Below are 24,636 nucleotides of genomic sequence, written 5' to 3'. Positions count from 1 at the left end.
TGATAAAGTAAGGGTTATTCCCTAGAAACATTGAGCTTCACCTGGTTTAATAAAATTGGCTAAAGGACTTGAATGCATGTGGGTGTTGTTTCTATTACTACAGTTATAGGATCTATTGGGATATATAGGATGCTTGGGATTTGGAGTTTTCCATATAAGGGGTCTTTCCGATATTTTAATGAATATGCTAAAAACACTTAAACTATAAACCCGGTAGAATTGTTTTGCCACCAGTATGGATTTATTCAGCTTAATCAAGTACAATGTATTGTTTTATTATTACAGAGTAAAGGCAAAGGATAACAAATGGAATTCATTTCTTTAAATATACTCCTTTAATTGTGTTTTCTGGATTACAATTTTTCGGATATGGCATCCTATACCATTAATATAATGCTACATGGTGATGCCTAGTCCAACATCCATGAAGCAAGAGCATTACTGAACTTTTGGACAGGGGCCTAACATTGTGTGATCGGGCCCTGCAGCAGAAGAAATATTCCAGGTCCCTCCTTCATGTAGTTCACTGGCCTCCGTCAACACTCTGCCTCTCCTCACTGGGCCACACCATGGCTATATATATACACAAGTGTGCATGCAGTCACAAATCCTATGGGATGAGATTGGGGTGTTTATAGTTTAATCCACCACAAACATTAGTGAGCAGCCATCAGTGGATACAGACCTGTGAGGTGAATATCTTTAAGTCTTCTTTGGAATAACATGTGTCCAAAATGTTTTATTTTTTTAAGGTTGAAGGGCAGAAAGAGGGTTTCAGTAGGTGGGTCTGTGAATTGGGAATGCATCCTTTAATAGAGATATACAAATGTATGTTTCAAGCAATTGAACCGTAAGCTTCAGATCCATAAAGGGGTAAAGCAGGGTGTGGTGTTTGTGCAGATGGCCTGTAGATGTCACTGTGCTCAGACTTATACTGTGCATACTTCCTGTCACCTTAAAAGTGAAAGTTACTGTTGTGTAATGGCTGCATGAGTCTGCTAACAAAGCACTCTGTTGTGTTATGGCTGCATGAGTCTGCTAATAAAGCACTCTCCTCATCCTCAACTACCCAAAACATAACACAGGGGAGCCCAGGAGGTATAGGGGGCCCCATGAGGCCCTAATTAATTAGAAATTTCAATATATATTGAAAAAAACAGGACACCCTTTGAATATGTTGGGGGCCCTAAAATTAATTTGCTATGAGCCCCAGTAACATCTGGTTACGCCACTTCATGCATACTCCATTTAAAGGGGTGGTTACCCTTTAAGTTCACTTTTAGTATGTTTTAGAATGGCCAATTCTAAGCAACTTTTCAATTGGTCTTCTTTTTTAATTATAGTTTTTTAACTATTTGCCTTTTTCTGCTAACTCTTTCCAACTTTCAAATGGGGGTTACCATCTAAAAACAAATGCTCTGTAAAGCTACAAATGTATTGTTATTTCTACTTCTTTTACTCGTCTTTCTATTCAGGGCCTCTCCTATTCATATTCCAATCTATTCAAATCAATGCATGGTTGCTAGGGTAATTTGGAGTTTAGCAGCCAGAAGGCTAAAACCTGCAAACTAGAGAGCTGCTGAATAAAAAGCTAAACAACTTGGGAGCAGGAATTACGGCAAACTTTAGACCCAAAAGCGTGGGAGAAGATGTGGGAAGGAACAAGTAAATGTTCTATTAATTAAGGTCAAGTCTAAACTTCTTATAAGGTCCTTACCCGATGGTACTTAACCCCCTCACATCTACATAAAATGTTTCCATCCCAATCTTCGGTTTGTTTCAGGAATTATGGAGGAGAAGGGCTGATGGCTCATATATGGTGGCAATGCCCTTTAGTACAGAGGTTTTGGTCAAGAGTTTTTGGAATAATTGACTCTATTACTCAGATTAACCTTCAGAAAGACCCTTGGATAGCCTTATTTAATAATTGGATACCGAATATTAATGGTAATTCTAGAAAACTAATCACATTTATTTTCACAGCAGCCAAACAACTAATTACTAAGTCTTGGAAGAGTCCACAACTTTCAATACCAAAATTAAAAACACGCATAATGGCTATAATGATAAATTAAAAATTTACCTCCTTTTTATCAGAAAATTTTTACAAACATGGCAACCTTGGGCTCGAATCTTAGTTTATCCTCTCTTTGGGTTGATAACCTTAGTTTATCTTTATTCATTTGCTTGTAAGGCTATGTTTTTTATTTCATAATATGTTTTTTATTTCATAATGATGTATGTTACTGAGTAGATCAGGGCTATATAATATAAAAAAAACTTGATAAAGGTAAAGAAAATTGGGCAACAAGTCTGTTTTAAAATTGTAAGTTTATTTTGTTTGAATAAACAAATGTGAACATAATTTTTTCATCTTCTTATGTTAATCTTTTGTACTTGCTTTGTGTACAATATAAAAATGTCAGAAAGAGTTTATTACAGTGTCTGTAACAAAAATTATATAAAAATGTACAAAAAAAAAGCTAAATAACTCAAAAACCACTAATAATAAAACATGAAAACCAATTGTAAATTGTCTCGGAATATCCCTTCTCAACATCATACTAAAAGTTCATTCATAGACGAACAACCCCTAAGAGTAAAACATATAATTGTAACCTGACAATGCTTCAGTAGTTTTTAGAATGACTTGTGGTAAATATGAATAAGTTTACTATACACTGTACACGAACTTAGAGTAATTGGCATGGATTGAGAGCAGCTCTGGCACCTTGTAGCTATTTGTCATGTCTTTTGGTCAGTGACTGGAAGCAGAGATGATCAATTAGTCATTGACTGGATTGCTCCTGTAAGTGGCTCTTCGGGGAATGACTAAATAAACACATCCAATATTTGGATAGAATAAAAGCAATGCTGCATCTGAGATTCCATGATAGTTAGATAACCAATTTAATTAGTTTATACTGACCTTCATTTCTCCTATAGAAAGGTCATCAACCCACAATTGTTTATTGTGCAGTCACTATGTGGTGCAATCCAATGCATTACTCCACACAGCACTGTATTGGTTAGTTGGATAAACTCTTTCCTCTGTGGCCCCCTTTGAGCAATTGGTTATTCCTGTGTTTAGCACATATTTCCATCCAGAAACAGACCTTAAAGTATGAAAGGAATCCGTTTATATGTGGTGGAACGCATTGGAACACACAACAAGGCACTGCATGAAGAACTGTTTGGGTAGAAGAAACATCCTGAATCTTATAGTGTACAAACATTACAATAGGTGAAACTTTCCATTAGAGCTGTCTCTGAATGTGAGAGAGAGATAACAGTTATGGCACTGCGTAGACACCCCAGCAGCTCCTGTGACAGCTATGGAAAAGAAACTGTGCTACAGTATATTAGAGCGAGATGGACTATATTCACACTAGTGCAACCCAACTTGTAATACATGAAATACAACTCACAACACCCACAGGCTGAGCTGAAAGTTGCAGTTAAGCAGAACCTAAAGTGCCATCCTATTGTGTAACACAATCAGGTCCCCACCAGCACTAAAAGCAGCCCTGCTGTTACTACACTTACTACCAACATACTGTTAAAGCATTGTCATTATTTCTAACGTTTGCTGGAATCTAAGATTTGTATATGTTACCTAAATGGATTTTACCATGTGTCATTACTATATTAGAAAGGGATGGGATTATTATACCCAAAAATGACCCACTGTGCACTCTCTCTATGTCCATCACACAAACACATATAGCAATTTCATTGTGTTTCACTTACATGCGCAGGACCAAAGCTTTGCTCTATGATGTGAGACACTCACTGAGCTGGAAACTGGTTTTGCTGATTAAGCTCATTAATCAGAGCCATCTGTTAGTATACTTTTGGGGGTATTTCATGTCCGGATACTTGATGCACATCCTTCTAGCTTGCTGTATTGGATGCCCTACCCAATCCTTTATGTCTATATTAGTTGTATAACGTCTCAGGCAAGTGAAACTGTAGTGTGCTGTACAATGAGAGAATGATATATTCAAATACAGACCAAAGAGGGCCGTAATCATTAGAGCTTCTTCAAAGGAAAAGCCAAACAAAAGAAACACGGTTTGCAGAGGGGAAGTAACTTAAAGGGGGTGTTCACCTTACAACACATTTTTCAGTTCAGTTATTTTAAGAAACAAAAACTTTTTCCCAATTAGTTTTTATTTAGAATTTGTGATAATTTTTCTAATATTCAAGTTTAAAGTTTCCTTTTTCACATTCTTATATTTTTCTAAAGCCGCTCTGGGAGGGGGGGTCACCAAAACTGTTCTAAATTGATACGTTTATTAGATACATTCCTTATCTTTGGCCCTGCTGAGAACAATCCCTGAGTTTTATTAAGGGCTCTTACAGACAAGCGTTTTTAGCTGCACTCCCATGAATTCCGGTTTCATGTGTTCAGCCGCAGGGGAGCGCAGGAGTAGACGCACTGAATTCTTTTTAATGGGGCTGTACTCACACAGATGCATGTAAGCGCCGAATGCAGGAAAAATGCAACATGCTGCGTCCCAACCTGCGTTCGGCACTTACATGCGTCTGTGTGAGTACAGCCCCATTGAAAAGTATTCATTGCGTCTACTTCTGCGCTCCCCTGTGGCTAAACACATGAAACTGGAACGCCGGGGAGCACAGCTAAAAACGCTCGTCTGTAAGAGCCCTAAATGCAGCTGTTAGGGTGGTGGCACACACTGCTATTCGGGGGAGATTAGTCGCCAGTGAAAATCTCTTCTTCGGGCAACTAATGTCCCCAAAATGCCTTCCAGCCATCTAGAATATGAATCCCCGGCTGGATGGCACTCGGTTCGATTTATTTCCGAAGTCCTCATGAGGAAACTTCAGGCAACTTTGGAAAGCCGACGTGATCCAAGTGCCATCCCGCCGGCGATTCACAATCTAGCAGATGGGAAGGCATTTTGGGGAGATTAGTCGCCCGAAGAAAAGGAAATATGTCGCTGGGCAACTAATCACTTTATGCTGCCTGGCTGTACATTCTTTGTTTTAGCACAGTTGTGGTTATCTGCAACATGCTACAATTCAATTCCTTTAACACATGTTCAAAAGATAATTAAATAGAGGAACTCACAGAAACATGTAAAAAAACATAAAAACATGATCTATGCATTTACCATGCATGTAAAAAGATGTACTTTCACGTACCTATTTGTAATGAGCTGGGGGCTGACTTACACAGCAGGTTTTATTGGAATTCCTCCCTTTTAATAAATACCATCCTACAAGTCAGCTGTAGTTGCACATGTCTTAGGGTAGGACTACACGGGCGTTTTCTGTGCAATCTGACATCCTGCACAAAAACGCAGGCTTCAATTCTGATGCCATGGAAGCAGGGTCGGACTGGGGGGCATGGGGCCCACCGGGGCTGCTGCCCCAGTGCCCCTCTCCGGCCCCCCTACCTCTCTGGCGCGCTGTGCTTGTGCGCATGCACAAAGTGCCAGATTTCGGCGCATGCGCACGCCGCAAACACGGAAGCATTGCAGAGAACCCGGTTACCATGAAAATCACACCATTGTGCTCTTCGCTGCTTTAAGCTTCTAATGTGCTGGGAAGGCTCGGCCTACTCTTTGCAATAGTGTCTGCTCCCGGCCCAGCGCCTCTCTGCTTTCCTCTTCTCCCGCCCCCGCCTTTTCCACTTGCTCTCTGCTTCTTTTTAATCACGCATGCACGAGATTATCAGTGTCGCAGGCATTAAGAAGCGGATCTGGGCCGGCGGGGCCCACAAGAGCCCGGGGCCCAACGGGTTTTTTCCCAGTGGCCCAGTCCAACCGTGGACGGAAGTAAGGTAAGATATACAAATGTTGGATGGTGTTGCAGCGTTGATCTGTCGCAACACGACTGTCGGATGCAGACGCAGTTGTATATCTTACTTCTGTTGCATCCGACATGACGCCTGCATTTTTGCACAGCACGTTGGATCGCACAGAAAACGCCCGTGTAGTCCTACTGCCTGTGTAGTCCTACCCTAAATCTTATGTAGCTGATTTGTAAAGTACCAAAAACATATGTCATCATTACAACTGTCAGAAGGGAAGACTGCATGCTGCATTTTCATCTAGCAAGATAGAATCAGATAGACTTGTGTTTCATAGGGAAATACAGTGACTGGCAGATGTAGATTTATGAAAACAAGTAAACGTCCAGTGTTATCTGATCAGATTTTACATTGCAGCACTGGGGATCAGATTCTGCAGCATCCGCATTTCACAAAATCAAAGTGTGTCACGTGCAGCTCTAGGTAGAGGTTTTTGTTGATCTCTTCTCAGAAAATGTTATTTACATGAATCAGCAAGTTTCCTGTAGCAGGTAATAGTCACATGTATATTAGTTCTCATGCAGTAGCCTTATAGCAGGTGTACCCTGAAATGATATCCGCTGAACGTGCAATGAATATTTTTGTACTGAATAATTTCCCAGTAGCTTTGATGTTTTTGGCTGCTCTTTAATTGAGGCCTCCTGCACAATTTAAATGCGAGTGCAGTCAGAATCAATTGGATTCAAGGGCTTTGAGGGGCACTCAGAAAATGCATCCATTGAATTGAAGTTATAATGTGATTTCTGACAATGCAATTGGGGGATATTCTCACTGCCCTGAGTGTTGACATTTCAAGGCACTGCTTTTTTTTAAGAAGTGTACTTTTTAAAGGGGATATGATGGAGAGTATAAACCAACTAACTATAACAATTTATTTGATACTTTGCACAGATATAATCTCAGCAAGATGAGATTCACTTTATATCTCCTGAGATCGGCTTTTGATATAGCCCTCTTCCCAGTCACCCATGGTCCCAAATGTACTGTCCATAGATATGATATCAGAAGTTGGATGGTGTAGTTTGTTAATGCATCTACATGTTACATTCAGTTTATTTCAAAGAGATAAAAAGTCAGTCAGACACCAGCAGATTTTATATTGCAGCATGCAGCGCTTGCATCCAACAGGTGTGTATTGTTGTGTCGGATGGTAAATTTTCAGATCAGATTTTTTGTATCAGTCCCGTTATATTTTGGCCGATGAGACTACAGCTGACCCGTACGGCGTGATCTGTCATCCTACAAAATGTGTAGTTTAGCCCTTCGAATTCTAATTAATTAAAAAATGTAAATTCCTGAAGATACCTCTTAAACTGGCCATAGATATTGAGATTTTTAAAAGATCAGATCCTTATCGTGAGACCACGATTTTCTCAGAACGATCGTACGAATTTACCATCAACTAAAAAGACCAATTTGCCAGGAAAACAAAGGGGAGCTGCCTGCTTGGCCCTGCAAACATAGATAGATTGCACTGGGGCCGACAAAGATTTTTTGAGCTGGCTGATCAATTTCCTGACAGATGTCGGCCGAAAAACCGTAAGATGTACGATCGTTCGAATCCCACTAACCGCACGATAATTTCGAAGGATTGGTCGGACTTCCCTAAAATCGGTCGTTCGGCAAGAAGAATCGTCGCGTCTATGGGAGCTTTAAGCTTGCCATAGATGTTGATATTTTTAAAAGATCAGATCCTCATCGTGAGACCACGATTTTCTCGGAACGATCGTACGATCGTACGAATTTACCATCAACTAAAAAGACAAATTTGCCAGAAAAAGGATTGGTCGGACTTCCCTAAAATCGATTGTTCGGCAAGAAGAATTGTTGCGTCTATGGGGAGCTTTACTCTGGACATGGGTAGCACAGTAAAGACCAATCGTATAATCTGATAACCCTGCCCCTGCAGTGCTTTTACTTCCCTTCATGCCAAGCAGCTGATATATCAAGGTTATTGTGAGGTTGTCGCTGTTGGAGTACTTCTGCAATTTGTGTGAAACAAAAAAGTGATTTCTTAATGTAGAAAAATTCAGCCAGAGAATATCATCAGGCCTGTAATATTCATTAGCTTCTTGTATTCAAATGCAACGAAACATCAAGAGTCCCACTGAGCTGTTGTCCCACGAGCTCTGCATTCAGCTCTAACCCTGCATTTACCTCTGCTGTCTCTAAACAGGCCATTCAGTGCTGATTAATAATGTGTCTACAAGCACAACAACTGCTCCTGTTATGGAAATGTCACTGAGTGGAAGCTGGAATAGAAGCAGAAGCGCAGTTGGAAAAGCTTCTTTGTTCAGTACTTATGGAAATGTTCTCCATTTCTACCCATTGAGTCATTAACACTGGGATGTGTACTATACAGGTACTCTACCTGCCATTGTTATTCCAATGGCCCTTTGAGGGATGAGTTTCACATTTCATGGGCAAATGCAGGGATAACAACATGGTACTGAGAAGACTTCTGAATGAAGTTTAAATTCCACATTGTCCACCTTTAATTCTTTGTTTGGCTGTAGAGAACAGGGCCACAGTTAAATAAAAGGGGACCTCAGGCAGTGCAGGAAAGTTGACTTGTTAAGGTGATTATTTTGGGCCCAAAGGCAGAGTTTTCAGCCAATGTCTACCTGGGTAAGAGCGCCTTAAAATCATCTATAGCTTCAATAGCTTTAAAGTCTTCAGCAACAGATGCAAATTAATTATATTCACAGGCTCTAAAGTCCTTATGCTACCACTTACTGCCCACGTTGCTACAAACTGCCCTTAGTTATGCCCAGTTGTGCTCTCTGCTTTGAACAGTGGTTTCATTGGATACATTATCAATCCATATCAGGTTAATCCATGCTGGGACCAGCAGACTGAGAATGGAATTGTATTGAAGTATTAGGTCACTTACTAATCTATCCATTACTGTCTAAGCCTTCAATATGATTTAATATAAGGCCCAAACATGGAAAGGACACTTGGGCTGTTGAACTACCAGTACCCACATTCCTGCTGGTGGGAGGATGCCGCAAGTTGCAGTCAGTGCAGCACTGGATACAGGGGAAAGGCGGGCATACTGGTGGGCTCCGTAGTTGTATACAAATGCTGCCCCACTTCTATGAGTATCCACTGATGATGAAGCTATGCAGTTTTCTGATAGTTGACATTTACCCCCTGCTGAGATTGTGAGTTTTTTTCTTGCATACAGATATGCTAATCAATGGCAATTGTCATTGCAACTTATTTACTAATAACCGCTAAATTCACAGCCTACAATTTCTGATGTTTTTTCCAACAAAGCACTTTTTTTTTCAAGCGCTCTAGAGTCACTGACCCAGTACTTTGCTCCTGCTCTTGGGTGTAAGCATCAAGCGTTCTGATAGCACAGAGTCGTGTATTCTGATATGTTGAATTAGAGAGAAGCCCCCCACATTGAGAGATGTACTTTCATATTTGCATAATTTATGTATTCAAGAAGTTATTAGATTCAGGCGAAGATCTATATTTAAAAAATAACATTAAAAGCAGATGGTCAATTTATATTGCAACTCTAGATGACAATAAAAAAGAATGTATCAATAAACTTATAGGGAAAGTCGACTGAAAAGTCAGTAATATAATAATAGTGAATTTGTTTTCACAAATTAATTCTAACTGGATTCATGGAACCTATTTGTTGAGCAATGAATTGGTAGAAGAGAAACAGGTCTAAATGTTTAACACTTCTTGTTTATTGTTTATGTAAAATTTTGAATTTTATTTACATGGAACTGCCGATATATTGACAGTACACGTTGTCAAACAGTCAATTCATTTTATTACATAATTCAATAAAAAGAATTTGAAAAGAAAATAAACCAGTACCATGTAACAGGAGAGCCTGTTTGCTCTCCTGTTACCTGCCCCTCCTCACAGTGCCACTGAAGCCCCAGACCTGTCCCTTTATAGCAAGAGTAAATGAATACTGGAGAGTCACATGCAGGATCTCGGCCCACCCTGGGGAAATCTGGTTGCCCATTGCATTCTATATTCATTTTAGAGATGCAAAGTGCAAAGAGACAGAGGAATCAAGGTTTCCATTCCCTGTGTCACTGCATTCAGTTTCTTACTGAATATTGCACAGACCATAAGGTCTCCTCTTCATTTACAGCATCTGTCATCCTTCCACCCAACACGTGGCCAAACTGACAAACCATGTGGCTCATTACCCCTTATTCCCATTTCTTCTGCCTTTGTAACTTTAGCACATAATTGCACCCAGGACTTGGAGTGACCAGCAGGACAGATATTCTTTAGAGTCAAATACTTCTAAGTAACCTACAGTATTTACATGTAGTTAGGTGCCCAACAGCATAGATATACTCTATAGAGAGGCAGTGCTGAGTAATAACGGTGGTATAAATGGTATTATAGTCTTTAGCATGACATGATTATAATCAGATGAATATACACTGGCTGACTCAGTAGGGTATCAGGGGGACTGTCCAGTAGGTATAAAACTGATAAGATACAGTAGAACCCCCATTTTACGTATTTCAGGGGACCAGGAAAAAATTATGTAAAATCCGGGAAAATGTAAAATCAGGGAAATGTGTTAAAGCAACTTTTTTTCAAGTAATGAAAGCATATAAGCACAGGAGTCCATTCTACTTGAAGATACAGGTAAGGGAACCCACTATCCAGAAAATTCCGAATTACCATCTCCCATAGACTCCATTATAATCAAATAATCCAAATCTTTAAAAATGATTTCCTTTTGCTCTGTAATAATAAAACCATACCTTGTACCTCATCCAAACTAAGACATAATTAATCCTTATTGGAGGTAAAACCAGCCTATTGGGTTTATTTAATGTTTACATGATTTTCTAGTTGTCTTAAGGTATGAAAATCCAAATTACAGAAAGCCCCATTATCTGGAAAGCCCCAGGTCCCGAGCATTCTAGATAAAAGGTCCCATACCTGTACAATATTAAGCATTGCAGCGTTATTGTTACACTATGGGGGGCATGCGCAAGGCTTCTCTGTCAGTCACATACACAACCTAAAGCAATAAGTGATTGGGGCAGGACTGTATAAGGGGCAGACTAATTGGAATTGACCATTTACAGGCAGAACTGTAGCAAAATATACATCTGGTTAGTATTTTAACCCTCTTTATTTTATAAATAATAACATTCATAGAGGAAAAAAAGCAGTTTTTGGGGACATCAGGACAAAATTTGTATGTAAAATCCGGGAAAACATTACTTAAAATCAGGGAAATGCACCCATTGAAATGCATTATAAATTGGTGGGACCACAAATAAAAAATGTAAAATGCGGGAAAACTTAAAATCAGGGCATTTAAAATCGAGGTTTCAATGTACCTATAGGGGCCATACACAGTACATACACCTTTCATTTGTTCTAGTCAACTACCTGATTGTTGAAAGGACACCATGCACTGGCCAACATAGTGTATTGGCAGATGAGCAACAAACTGGCCAATATCCATAGTACATAACCATCTCTCGGGTTAGTCTACCCAGTATACATGGGCCAAAACCATATGAAACTTTGCACAGAGCACAGTAGTGCTAATATACATGGCTGAGCTGAGTGACCCGCTGTAGTTCTGAACTCTGTAGCATCACAGCACTGATAAACCCATTGGAGTAATAAAGGTATGGGACCAGATATCTAGAATGTTCGGGACCTGGGATGAGGGATCTTTCCCTTATTTGCATCACTATACTTCAAGTCTACTAAAAAAATGACATCAAAATTTTTTTGCCGCCAATACAGATATCTTAGTTAGGATCAAGTGTCAGGAGCGCCCATCAGCCCTGCTTCCAAGATGACGGCGCCCATGGTTTCCACATGGGTAGTGGCGCTGGCGTCTCGTCGCCGGCACGATGACATCACCCGTCTGGCACGAAAATTCAAAATAAAAGACGCCGAGGTAACAGGTTCACTGCCCAAATATAGGATTTACTGAGAGTTTTCCTGGGTGTTCCTAAATTTATATTAACTTCTGACCTTGCCTGAACCTGTGACTTTGCTTCTGCCTGCCTATTGAACGTTTGCCTGGATATTGACTACATTTACTCTGGACCCCATTTGGTACCACGAATTTAGACTTTTACCCGAAGCTTCCTCCTTGGTCCAGACTTCTTCGGCTGGGAGCTGATAGGCCCCCTGACAACAACATACTGTTTTATTATTACAGAGAAATCAAATATGTTTAAAAGTTTTGAATTATTTGATTAAAATGAAAGCGGTGGTTCACCTTTGAGTTAACTTTTATTATAATATAGTGGGTGATATTCTGAGACAATTTGCAATTGCTTTTCATTTTTTATTATTTGTGTTTTTTGAGTTATTTAGCTATTTATTCAGCAGCTCTCCAGTTTGCAATTTCAGCAATCTGGTTGGTAGGGCCCAAATTACCCTAGCAACCATGCACTAATTTGAATAAGAGACTGGAATATGAATAGGAGAGGACCTAAAAAGAAAGACGAGTAATCAAAAGTACCAGTAGCAATAAATGTGTAGCATTACAGAGCATTTGTTTTTAGATGGGGTCGGTGACCCATACTTGTAAGATGGACGAAGAAAACAAATAATTCAAAAACTATAACAAATAAATGATGAAGACCAATTGAAAAGTTTCTTAGAATTGGAGCAACAATAACATTCCAAAAGTTAACTTAAAGGTGAGCTACCCCTTTAAGTCTAAGGGAGATGGCTTTCCCGTAATTATAAGCTTTCTGCATAATGGGCTTCTGGATAATGAATGTGTGTGTTTTCCGGATCCCATATCTGTATCTAGATAACAGACCCCATTTCTGTAGCTTGACAGATGTCAGGATGGGGTTCAGAATGACATTTCTGTTGTTTTACTGCCTTTCTTTTCTTTTTATTTGTTAATGTTTTGGAAATGTGATTATTTTTATTATTATATATTGAGATCATAATTGTTTTTGGATTACAGTATTTACAGCCCAGGAATTATACCTGTGGTTTCAGAACCAAACAAGCTATATGCTAATACAACATTGCCACCTAGTGTCAGAATAGAGTAAGACACATTGTTTCTTTTGTTTGCTTGAACATTGTTTTAGTTTTCAAATCATTATTATAATGTATTTTTAGAGAGCCAATATATTGTGCAGCACTGTAAAATAAATGGTAAATTGAAGAAACATACTCTGCGTTACTTCTAGAAATGTGTTACTGTCATAAAATGAGGAATGTATTTCTCAGTCATCGTGGTTGTCCTCAGTTTCCTATATTGCATTTTGGTGGGGTAATTCTACCATATCTATTGGTACCCTATTGTTAAGCTTGTATAATATCAGCTGAGAACCAGAGTAAACTGCCTTTTATGCTTTTTGTACTTTAAATATATTTTTACCCTAATGAAGACCACCCATGTGGTTGAAATGAGTAGAGCCATTTGCTGATTGATGTAAGTTTGATACAATACATTTTGACTTTTTATAGTAATTGAGTGTGCAATCCTTATACTTGTTTTGTATTGATTCATTTAGGTGGCTTCAAATGGGCAGTCTCCAATGGATTAGCACCTCAGTATTCTCTAATTGGGTGTGCGCCTTCCAAATTCTAGTTCTAGAGTAAACTGGGACTGGATCTCTGTACCTTTAAGTTTGCTGACATTGGCTGTTCCTATTGGCCAAAGCTACTAAGAATGGGATGGTAAGTTTATTATAGCTCTAAAATGGAAAATTTTGCAACCATTTTTCCCTATTATTCAGCATTAGGGTAGCAAAGCTTAGATGATATTGTGTATAAACTGGTGCCAGAGTGGAGGCTGCAAAATAGATCAATTGGTTCCCCCTATGGGGACTTTGACAAATGCTAAAATTGGAATGTCTGATATTGAGTATGACCAATGGTAGAGATCTGTGGTGTAACTAGATGTTACTGGGCCCCACAGCAAATTCATTTTAGGGCCCCCAACATATGTAGAGGTTGCCCTATTTTAGCAATATACTGTATGTTGAAATTGCTCAGTATTTGGGCTTCATGGGACCCCCTATACCTCCTGGGCCCCCTGCAGCCGCAGGGTCTGCTTTCTCTGTAGTTACACCCCTGGTAGAGATCAAACAGGTGAATGATGCATGGTGGTGATTGGTGTTGGTGTAGCCCTTTGCAAGGAGTGCAGCAGCAGCAGCACTATCAGCCATATCACAGTGGCACAACTACATGCATGCTGCCTTGCTTCTGATCCACGTGGGAAAGCGTGGCACTGTGATTGCCTACAATAGAGTTTTACTGGAACTGGCAAATAATAAAAGAGCCCCAGTGTATACATAACAGTGGGGAAATTTGCTCAGAGCAATACATCTCAGCAACCAATCAGCAGGGTCAAACTGGGCCAGCAGGACAAAGGAAAAAAACCTGGTAGGCACCTCCAACCAAGACTTGCTCCCCTATCCAGGCTGTATCATGAAAATATAGAAGAGACAAAATATACACAATGCAGGATGCACACACATGTGGGTGGCCGTTGGGACTGGATGTGCAGATGTTTGGAGGAGGCCCCTGGTGGTTGCAAGGAGCCACAATGGGCTACTAGAGCCCCAGTCTGATGCTGCCAATCATTGTTTAACTTTGGTCAGTCGACTGGATAAAAAGTGAAATAAAATTGTGATTGGTTGCCATACGTTACTGCTCTAGTGTCATTTTGGTTCCTTGCTTACATTGGGCTGATCATACTACTGACCAATCATATTTCAGCATTCCATAAGGTACAACCAAATGCAAAAATAAATCTACCCAGGGGTTGTCAAAGGTGACTCACCAACAAGAATGCACCATTCCACAGTATCACCATTGTGCCAAACGGAAATACATGCACCCATGGATATTCAAAGGTGTGAGGGTCAATCTGTCATCCATTTACTCTAAAATCCCAGGCCTGCCCATCTGGTCAATGAGACTGTGCCATTCTAGAGTATTAGAAACTACTCAGCAGAGCATGTTTGGGGGAAAAAAAACCTAGATAGGAGTTTGCAAGTGGCTACAACCCTGATTGGTTTATAAGTTAATGCTGGGCACCTGTCTGACCAATGAAATTGCATCATGCCAAACACTGGAGAACTTTCATCAGCACTAACACTTTGCAAGGCAGGGAGTGGGTTTCTATAACAATTCATTTATGATTTGAAAGCTGTAACATAAAGTTTCCCAGGCAATGCTGGATGCATCCACTACTATTACATATATACATTATAACGTTGGCATATTCTGCCATGTCTAACAGATTTCCATCAGCCACTGCCCCAAGAAATCTTAGCATCCGATTTACTTACTGCTGGCAGGGGCGATCCTGGCCCTTCTGCCGCCTGAGGCAACAGCAGTTGCTGCCGCCCCCTTCCCCCATGCGCTTAACTTTTTGCGCCTTAGGCGGTCCAGGAATGTCCACGAGGGCGGCAGAGAGGGCCAGGACGCTACCGCAGAGAGTCTATCTGCACTCTCTGCGCTAGAAGAGCCAAATTTCCTGTTTGAAAACCAGAAATTCAGCTCTTAAAGTACCAGGAGCGGCATTTTTGCCGCCCCTGGTACCTAGTGGGGCGCTTCCGCCTGAGACGAGAGCCTCAACTCGCCTCATTGGCGAAGCGCCCCTGACTGCTGGATCTATCACTTTCTCTTCTATCATTTTGCCTGTGGGAGGACTGGAAACCTACTCAGAGGGATTATGACAGCAAACGAGTATAATGGATGTGTATGGTTGTGCCAGGCAGCCAGTGAAGAAAGGGTTACACAAGATGGAAACTGCAGCACTACTCACAGAATGATAGATGGAAAACATTTACACAATTTCTCATTCAGCAGAATATGAGGTATTATAATATAGATAACAGCAACTCACAGATGTCATCATATTCTACTCATATTGCAGACTTTAACTCAGCGACCTAGGCATTTTACTGCCATCTTGTGGTTCACTATAAATATATCTTTGTTCTTTAGCAAACACACCGACCAACTGTATCAAACTGATTTAAACTGCATTAAACTGCAAAATGCTGTATTTAAAGTACGGGACATGCTCTGAGCCATTCCTCCAGGTTTTACAGATCAGAGTTTTTACCTTTGATCAAATCACCCCGTCAGCAAGGTAAAGGGGTGGGTCGCCTTTAAATTCATTTTTAGTCTGATGTAGAGAGAAGTCATGAGACAATCTGTCCCGTTTTGCTGGAAAATTTGAGGAACTACGTTGATCTCACGCAACTTTTTTTGGAACCTTTTTTCTGCTTTTGGGCTACCAATAAAACATTTTTTTCCTTAATTTCAAGTCTTGTTGACTGAGTGAATCTGCAATGCTTGGTTTTGTGTCAAAATTTTGCAAACTGGCATTAAAATTTGCTAAATTGGAGTCAATGGGAGGGCAAGATCACATGCACATGCACTATTCACTCATATACTGCTACACACATGCCCTATGTTGTTAGAGAACCTTTTATCTAGTGATGTGTGGGTCGGTAAAATCCGACCCTAACCTGCCCTCCCTCCACCCGCCCCTGCTCGAGCCTGACTTCCAGCTTCCACCGATGATGTCACAAAAGGGGCGAGTGAGGAGGCGCACGTCTTTAAAAAATTAAGACGGAAGTCGGAATCTGTCAGTTCAAGGTGGCGGGCGGGGAGAGCAGGAAGAAGAACTCAACCTGGACCCGCAAATGGGAGTGCCCGACCCGCCTGTTCCGCGGGTATCCACTGGGCTGCAACTGCATTTTCAGTAGAAAAAAAACCTCCCATGTTGCCAATTTTTGTGATTTTTGACATTACATCTGGTTGATTAGTAATGGTATCTACTACTACTACACTTAGTAAATACAAAAAAGGGGCTTGTGGGAAGACTCCTAAGGCTAAGTTAAAATGTGATTAAGTACAATGAAAGTGCTACTGATTTGGCCAATTAATCAATGCACATTCCTTGGTCCACTGATAAGTCAGTATATATGCAAGTGCATGTATTTACAAAAACAGGAGTTTTTAGTTACAAAGTTATGATCATAAAGTTGATAAGCCACCATACCCCACATGGTGGTCCCTAACTTGTTTACCTCTGGACATAGTATAAAAGGTCTTGTACCTCTCTGCATAGTAGCATTCCTTGGAGTAAATGTCTCCTGAACTTTGGTTTCAGCCTGGGCTAGATCCTCCCTCACCACTAGCTTGCGGCTTTTAAGAAAGCGAGATTGCCCAAACCAACGCCCATTTTTTTTTAAAAAAAAATTATTATGCATAATCCCACCCATACTCATAAATATGCATAATCATACGCATAATCCCACTCACTCATATGCATAATCCCACTCATACGAACAATCCCACTCACTCATATGCATAATCCCACTCATACCTGTAATCCCACTCACTCATTCATGTAATCCCACTCACTCATACATGTATGAGTGGGATTATTCATATGAGAGGGATTATGAATATGAGTGAGCAGGATTATGCGTATGAGTGAGCTGGATTATGCATGAGTGAGCAGGATTATAATAGATTATACATAAATGAGTGGGATTATGCATGATTGAGTGGGAGTGAGTGGGATTATGCATGAGTGAGTGGAATTATGCATGAGTGAGTTGGATTATGCACAAATGATCAGGATCATGCATGAGTGAGCGGGATTATGCATGAGTGAGTGGGATTATGCATTCGTGAGTGGGATCATGCATGAGTGAGTTTGGTCTTCAGAGCTTCAAGTGGAGCAACTAAGTCTGTTATGAGAAAACATAAATTAAGAGTTTGTTTTTTATTTTTCCAATTCTTTGCTTGCTGCCTCCAGGGCCGCTCCTGCAATGAGGCAAGGTGAGAAACTTGCCTCAGGCGACATGGAAAGGCCAAATACCAGGGGCGGCAAAAAGCCACCTCTGGTAAATTTAAGAGCCAAATTTCTGTTTTTTAACACAATCGGCTCTGCTAGTTCAGGGGGGTGGCATCTCAGCCCCTGAAATGCTGCTGGCTGCCGCCCAGTGTGGGAAGTGAGTAATGGTATATACAAGTAATTATGCCCCATAGAATCTTATTTGTATTTTTCCATGATAAATTATGCCATCCTGTATGTTTCAGTCATTGTATTAAGAGGAGCTGCCACTTTGCACATAAAAGAGGGTCATTGTATCAATGACTTGTTCATCTACCTAGTTATCATCTACCTATTTTGCCTGTATACCAGTGTCATCAACATGTGTCTCATTCATTCATTGGGTACTTTCATAACATTTATTTGTCTGAAGGATTCTTTAAAATGATACTGACAATAAAAAACTACACTTCACAATATTAATTTAAATAAAAGTCATCTTGCTCGTTTTTTGCTGATAGGTCTGACAACCTTACTGTCCCTTCTCAATCTGTCAGTTAGAGTTTCTAATGCTAAAGGACCATTGCAGCACAAACATGGCAGCCCCCTCATTAGGGTCCATTTTGTTAAGCCCTTGCCTAAGCAGGCAGGAAGGGAGAAGTGGAACCTAGACAGGTCAGGTCTAGTAAGGATAGGCTACTTACCTTAAGAGGTCACTGTGGGAGTGACAGATCCATAGAGATCTTATAGATATTTGGATGACCAGCCTGAGGCTCTGACAAGGAGTGTAAATTGGATTAAGATACCGGGTACCAATTTCCCAGTATAGGGACAGATAGTGCAGTGTCAGCCTGGGCCGGTAGGACACCGGGAAAAAACCCTGGTGGGCTCCAGTCCTTGTGGGCCCTGCCGGCCCAGACCCAATCCTTGGAGGATGCTAGAAGAGGCTTCTGTCTTCCTTGACCCCCCAGCACAGCTGTACTAAAAAGACTGTAGGCGTAGGGGAGGGAGCTGGAGGGTGCTTTGCGCCTAGGGTGGGGGGCCCACAGGGGTAGTGGGGGGCCCCATGCCCCCTAGTCCAACACTGACTAAGTATACAGACTTAGGGATGTAGTGATTCCCCTGGGTTCCACTTAGAGAAAAGGCTGAAAGCTAGGTGTACCTTCATTGCTACTGTGTATGTTCTCTTCCCTGCAGGGACTAATACTGACAGTTGGTGATATGCTTATCAACTGTTGCTCTATGTTCCTGCTCAGTAATGTACACTCCTTTGTGGACCATTCTGTTCAATAAATATGTTCTCTAGTTAAGTTAAAATCCACTGGTGCCCAATTATTGTGCACTACACCTATTTACAGTTATACTACACCGTGACTCCACACCGTTGTGAGGTCTTAACTTCTGAGATTTTTGAGAGCAAAGTATTGGGTAAAGCTCATAGTTATAGAATGGTGACACTTAATTTACTATAGTGTTACATGTGTATGAACTAATGTTAGAATTTTTTGGCTCAGTGAGTTACACCCAAAGAGCTATCATTCTTACCCCACAAGTTATAAAACATTAGGGCTTATTTCCGAGCACAACCATGATATGTGTTTGCACAAAAAATTGTTGCAGTTCTTGCGCCAATTGACAAAAAGTTAATTTACTATATAATTTATAGAAGGGGTACTAAATCTATAACTATCATCATAAGCTGTTGAAAGTACAACATTTTCGAAGATTATGAAACAAGTACTAGCAGTTGTTTATATTCACAATAATAGTCTCCTAATTGATATTTTCCCAGTTGATATTTTCTAAAACCTTTCTCTCTCCTGTACAATTAATGCAAGTCTTCAACAGCCCTTTTTCTTACACTATATATTAATTATTCAAATGTCAAACATCAGCTTGTTTTTTATTATTTTTATTAATATATAAAAATATTTATACATTTAAAAAGATTATATAAAAATAAACATTTGGTAAAGTATCCAAAGTAGATGGGCTGTGGCTCCTACATTGTGTTCCCAACCCTTTCCCTCCTTTCCCTTTTGGGAACATAATGAAGGAGCCACATTTCAGATCTTGCAAGGGTAGAATCCATTTTGGGATTTATATATTGTTCTTCTATTTCCTTCCTAAGTCTTGACAAAGTCTTCTTAATGAGGTGTTGCAAGAGAATCTTTAACTTGAATGTCTTATTTCTTTGCTCCTATGAGAAAATGTTTTTAATGTTAGACAAGAAGATCTGTGTTTTATATCTATGCACATGATAGGGCACTGTAAAAATGGTCATAATGTGATTCCTTAACTGGCTAGCTAAGTTAGTAATTGATAGAAGCTTTCGTAATTTAAAGCAGAACTGGTTAGAGCTAAAGCCATTAGTAATTAAAAAAACTAATTACACCTGAAAATGAAAATTTCCCTAAAAGCATTAATACTTAGGGGCAGATTTTGCATGCATGTGATGCAATTTCTCAATCTTTTGGATAGTGATCAAAATAGGAATCCTGAAATCCATAAAGCCTGTAAAAACCACGCATTAAAGATTTCCCAGTAATTCCTTTTTGATTGTAGAGAATGTAAGTAATTTGCATTACCTTTATGTATATGTTCTGCTATGCTATATTGCACCTCCTCTTCATCTCGATTATATGTGATGAATCGGTTTAATAGGAGTTCCTTTGCGAATGGTCTTTTGGCTGGATCCTTCTGAAGACATTTATTAATAAATCTCTGGAATTTACTACTCCTGGGGGGAAAGAAACAAGGCAGAAGTGTTACTGATGATGTAATAAAACAAAGAGCCAGAATTATTCAAAAAGAACACTGAAGTCTGTTGGGTAATAGGGAATTAAAATAGGAGATATGTTTCTTCCTTATGCTCCAGTGTCTCTTTCCCTATTCCCCCACCCTCACTGCTTAAGGTGGCCATAGACGCATCAATAATATTGTACAAAAAAAATTCCGGTACCCTGTTCAGTGCGTGTATGGTGGGAAACGAGCCAACCGATATTGGCAGAAGACTTGGATATGGATTGGCTTATCGATCAGGCTGGCCAGAAAATTTTGATCAGAAGCCTTTGATGGTACCCCAATATCGCCCATTGTTAGTGCTAAATCGTCAGATAAAGGTACAATTTTATTGTTTCTACCTGTATATCTGACAATTCAGCTCTACATGTGTGTATTGAAACGAACAATCTTTATTGGAAAGATCTTTTCCAGGAAAGATTGTAATTGTAATGTCTATGGCCACCTTAAGTCCGATTTCTGTAAAAAAAAAAAAATGACTCACCATTTATCCTCTTTTAGAGCTGGAGCTGGACCATTCATAATCCTTTCGGAAAGCTCAGCACCACGGAGTTTAATGTGTGCTGTAAGTGTAAGAGAACACAATATTATTATTGTTATTCTTACAAATTTACAAGGGGCCAACATATTTTGCAGCATTGTACAGTAGAGGGTGAATACATCAAATATTCTAATGAGTTTCTATTATCAGAACCAATCGATGATTTATTTTAACTTTTTGAGATTAAGAGACAGAATTTCCTTCTTTCATACATAACAAGTAAATAAATGCAGTCTGGATGGAATTTGCAGCGTGTGCACAGTGACAGACAGATATTGGACATATAGGGCAGTATATGGCTGTATCTGCATTTTCTCAGCAGAAGAGAAAACACATCATTTACCATTAGCCTAAGGGGATACAGGAAAGTCACAGTCTATATCTTTTATCTGATTGCTCCTGTCTCTGAAACAAGAAGTTATATCTTGCTTTCCAGTGTATCACTAAAAAGAAAAGTAACTAATGCAAATTACAGAAGACACCATTATAATAAAAGCAATGAAAAGATTCTCTTATTCATGGCCAATTGACATGTTTCATTGTTATAGAATGGGTGATACCCCCTGACCTTCCTAAAAACACTCCTCCACAAATTAACATAAACGCACCCAAAATGTTATTTAAGATTACTTACGAGGATTGTATTCTGCCATTTCTATGGCTGTGATTCCTAAAGACCACACATCCACCTAGAAAATAAAAACAAAAAACAACACCCATTTAGCAAACAAATTATAATCATTGTTACAGATGATTAAACTAAATGACAACTATTTTATTAATTATACCTTGCAGTTATAATGTACACTTCTTGTAAAACATGCATGGACTTCAGGTGCCATCCAACAGCGGGTTCCTGCATTACTTGTACTGATGGGCCCTATTGTGGCAAGGCCAAAATCAACTGAAATTGAAAGAAACAAGCATGAATTTACTTTGTACAACGCAGTAATAACATCTATGACAATACAGAAAGGTGCTACAGTTATTACAAATGAAAATATATTTTTGAATCAGTATTTTCTTTTGTCTGGTGCTGACTATTGATTTGAACCAGGTGCAAAGAGTGTAAAGATTGAGGCACATAAAAAACTTAAAATCAATGACTTTATATTGGAACGTTGCTTAGAATGACATTTTTGAATTATGCAGGTGCAGTTTTTGGGTAGAGATCCCCTTTAAAGTTTTATGATGCCTAAGATAAGCTAGGCATTGAGATGAGCAATAAATGTACCCTTTCCCTTTGTGGCACCCATTCTTACTATAAACTTAATAAACTTCACTTACTTATCTTCACACGGGCCGTAGATGTTAACATTATATTGGCGCCCTTGAGATCATGATGTATCACGCTCAGTTCCTGTAAGTAATCCAGGCCCTAGAAAGATGAATAAAGCAATCATGATGAACATGTATATATTTTTATATTCTAGAATTAATAGGATACAAAGTCGTTGAGCAGAGATTATGAAAAGCAATGAAGGGGTTAATATCTGTCTTACCTTTAAAACTTTCCAGCATATGTATGAAATCCAGGTCTCATCCAAGGATCTATTGGGCGTGCTCCTAATTAAGGCGTCTACGGAGCCACCAGCACACATTGTCATAGCAATCTAGAATAGAAATAAAATGTTTTTATTTATAGTGTATATAAATATTATAGTGTATATATATATATATGTTGCCTAAAATCTATCTATCTGTCTGTGTGTCTGTGTAACATTCCTAGTAATCAGTAGCAGTAACGGGTCTGAAATAATCAGTGTTATATTTATTAACTTTGATTGAGATTTTCTCCTTCTTGGCATGTGCAATGCAAGACCATTGTGTGCTTTTATTTAAGAAGTATATCCTTACCCATAGCGCCTCTTCATTTGAAATGCTGGGCCGTAGATAACAGGCTCCATAAAAGGCAGGGAAGTTGTCGTGGCCAGAAACGCGTTCAAGTACGTACAGTTCAGCAAGGATCTCTTCATTATCCTAGATACAGAAATAATGATCATTAAATTAGTCTTGATAACTATTTAATCCTTGTTGTAAAACATAGAATTCATTACTTTGCCATCAGTGTACCACAGTGCCAACACCACAGATACTAACTTCCCAAACAAACTTGATAGTAGGGATCACCTCACCGGATCAGAACTCGAGGAAACCAAACTTGGATAGAGCCAGTTAACTTTATTAATCCATTTTAAGAATACAAAAGTGTAAGCGGGCAGGGGAACTAGCTTTACGCATTTCGTGACTGGAGTCACTTCATCAGAAGCTTCTGAATGCGTAAAGCTAGTAAAGGTTATCAGTTCTCTCAAGTCTCTCTGTGATGTGCTGTAATGGCGTCCACTCTCAATCATAGAATCTAACTTCCCCTCTTTCTCTTCTATGCCGCTCCATGTGTTTACTTGCAATGTGTTGAACTGAGTTATGATTTTTTTGTTATGATTTGGTGTGATTTGGTGTGATTTAAATCCCCTTCTGTTAGGAGTGGTTATTTTATAGTATTGTTACATAGAGATTAATGAATATAAGTCACACATTTGCCTTTTATAAGCTGCAAATATTACAAGCAGTTGATATAGTTAGTTTTGCATTTATTAAATAATTAAACCTCCAGTGAATATTTCACCGGGCTGAGCAGAGCTTGGGGCATTTAAAGAAGTCCATTTCTAATCATTACAAATTCCATTTTGCATTATGACTATCCATTATATAAGGGGGCGACTTGCTAATCATGGTTTATAAAGTCTCTTTTTACTGGCAGTTGATTTGTATGTGTAACACAACACTTTCTGCAATATTCTCATTATACTAAATTAAATAGTAAAAAATATACATTACCCTAAGGTCTTTTATCACTTTTATGGCCACTTCTTTCTTTTCCTTAAAATGCCATGCCTGAAAGAAAACAGATTTGTGGTGAATTTTGACTTGAATTTGATAAAGTACCTGGGTATAACGACATGGGTCTTTGCAGTCTCAGAAACAAATAACAAACTCCAAAAGGAAATATGAATCCTGCTTAAAATGTGGCATATGTGGCAATTTAGTGATACATGACATATGTATGAATATTTATATACTAGATAGATAAATATATACAATATATGGAATTACATTGAGATGTTAAGGGCCACAAAAGGTAGGTCATTCCCACCCCTTACAATCTTAAAGTCTCATATCTGACCTTATGGATTACTCCAAATCCTCCTGATCCAATACATTGTTCGAGGTCTATCCAGCCAGTTGGGTCCTAAAAAAAAGTAAAATGCAAAATTTGAAAATAAGACAATATAATGCCAGGTGGTGGGGGGAGAATAGAGGGAGAAGGCTGAAAACAGGGATAATAATGTAAAAAATGTTTTTGCATACCGGGCATAGTTTGTCAAATCCATGTTCATTGCAGACCTGGTAAAGGAAAACATTATTTTAGATCAACTCAGTAAATAGACAAAAAGAATAAATATTGCAAGCTTTTCTTTTTAGTTTGTTGCTCATTTAGTTTGTTCAGGTTGAGAGGCATCCCCATAAGATTCCTCACTGTGTTCCTTGTTAAGCAGTTTTAATAATTTATATTTAGTATAGCAAAGAGGCCTTATGTATATGGGTTATGGTTTGTCCTAATAGAACTAATGTGTGTGAGAC

General features: G+C 39.3%; 1 long non-coding RNA gene across 1 annotated transcript; it reads right to left on the bottom strand.

Moving 5' to 3' along the window:
- Positions 1 to 22,503: 22,503 nt before the first annotated feature.
- Positions 22,504 to 24,526, bottom strand: LOC121394882. Its single transcript, XR_005962063.1, has 4 exons — positions 24,179 to 24,526; positions 23,833 to 23,889; positions 22,852 to 22,974; positions 22,504 to 22,607 (listed from the first exon to the last, which is right to left on the bottom strand). It is a non-coding gene; the product is annotated as an uncharacterized LOC121394882 (long non-coding RNA).
- Positions 24,527 to 24,636: the final 110 nt, after the last annotated feature.

This window comes from Xenopus laevis, chromosome 6L, assembly GCF_017654675.1.
Source record: "Xenopus laevis strain J_2021 chromosome 6L, Xenopus_laevis_v10.1, whole genome shotgun sequence".
NCBI lineage: Eukaryota > Metazoa > Chordata > Amphibia > Anura > Pipidae > Xenopus > Xenopus laevis.
The sequence above is the reverse complement of the archived record's forward strand: the minus strand, read 5'-3'. Positions and strand labels throughout refer to the sequence as shown.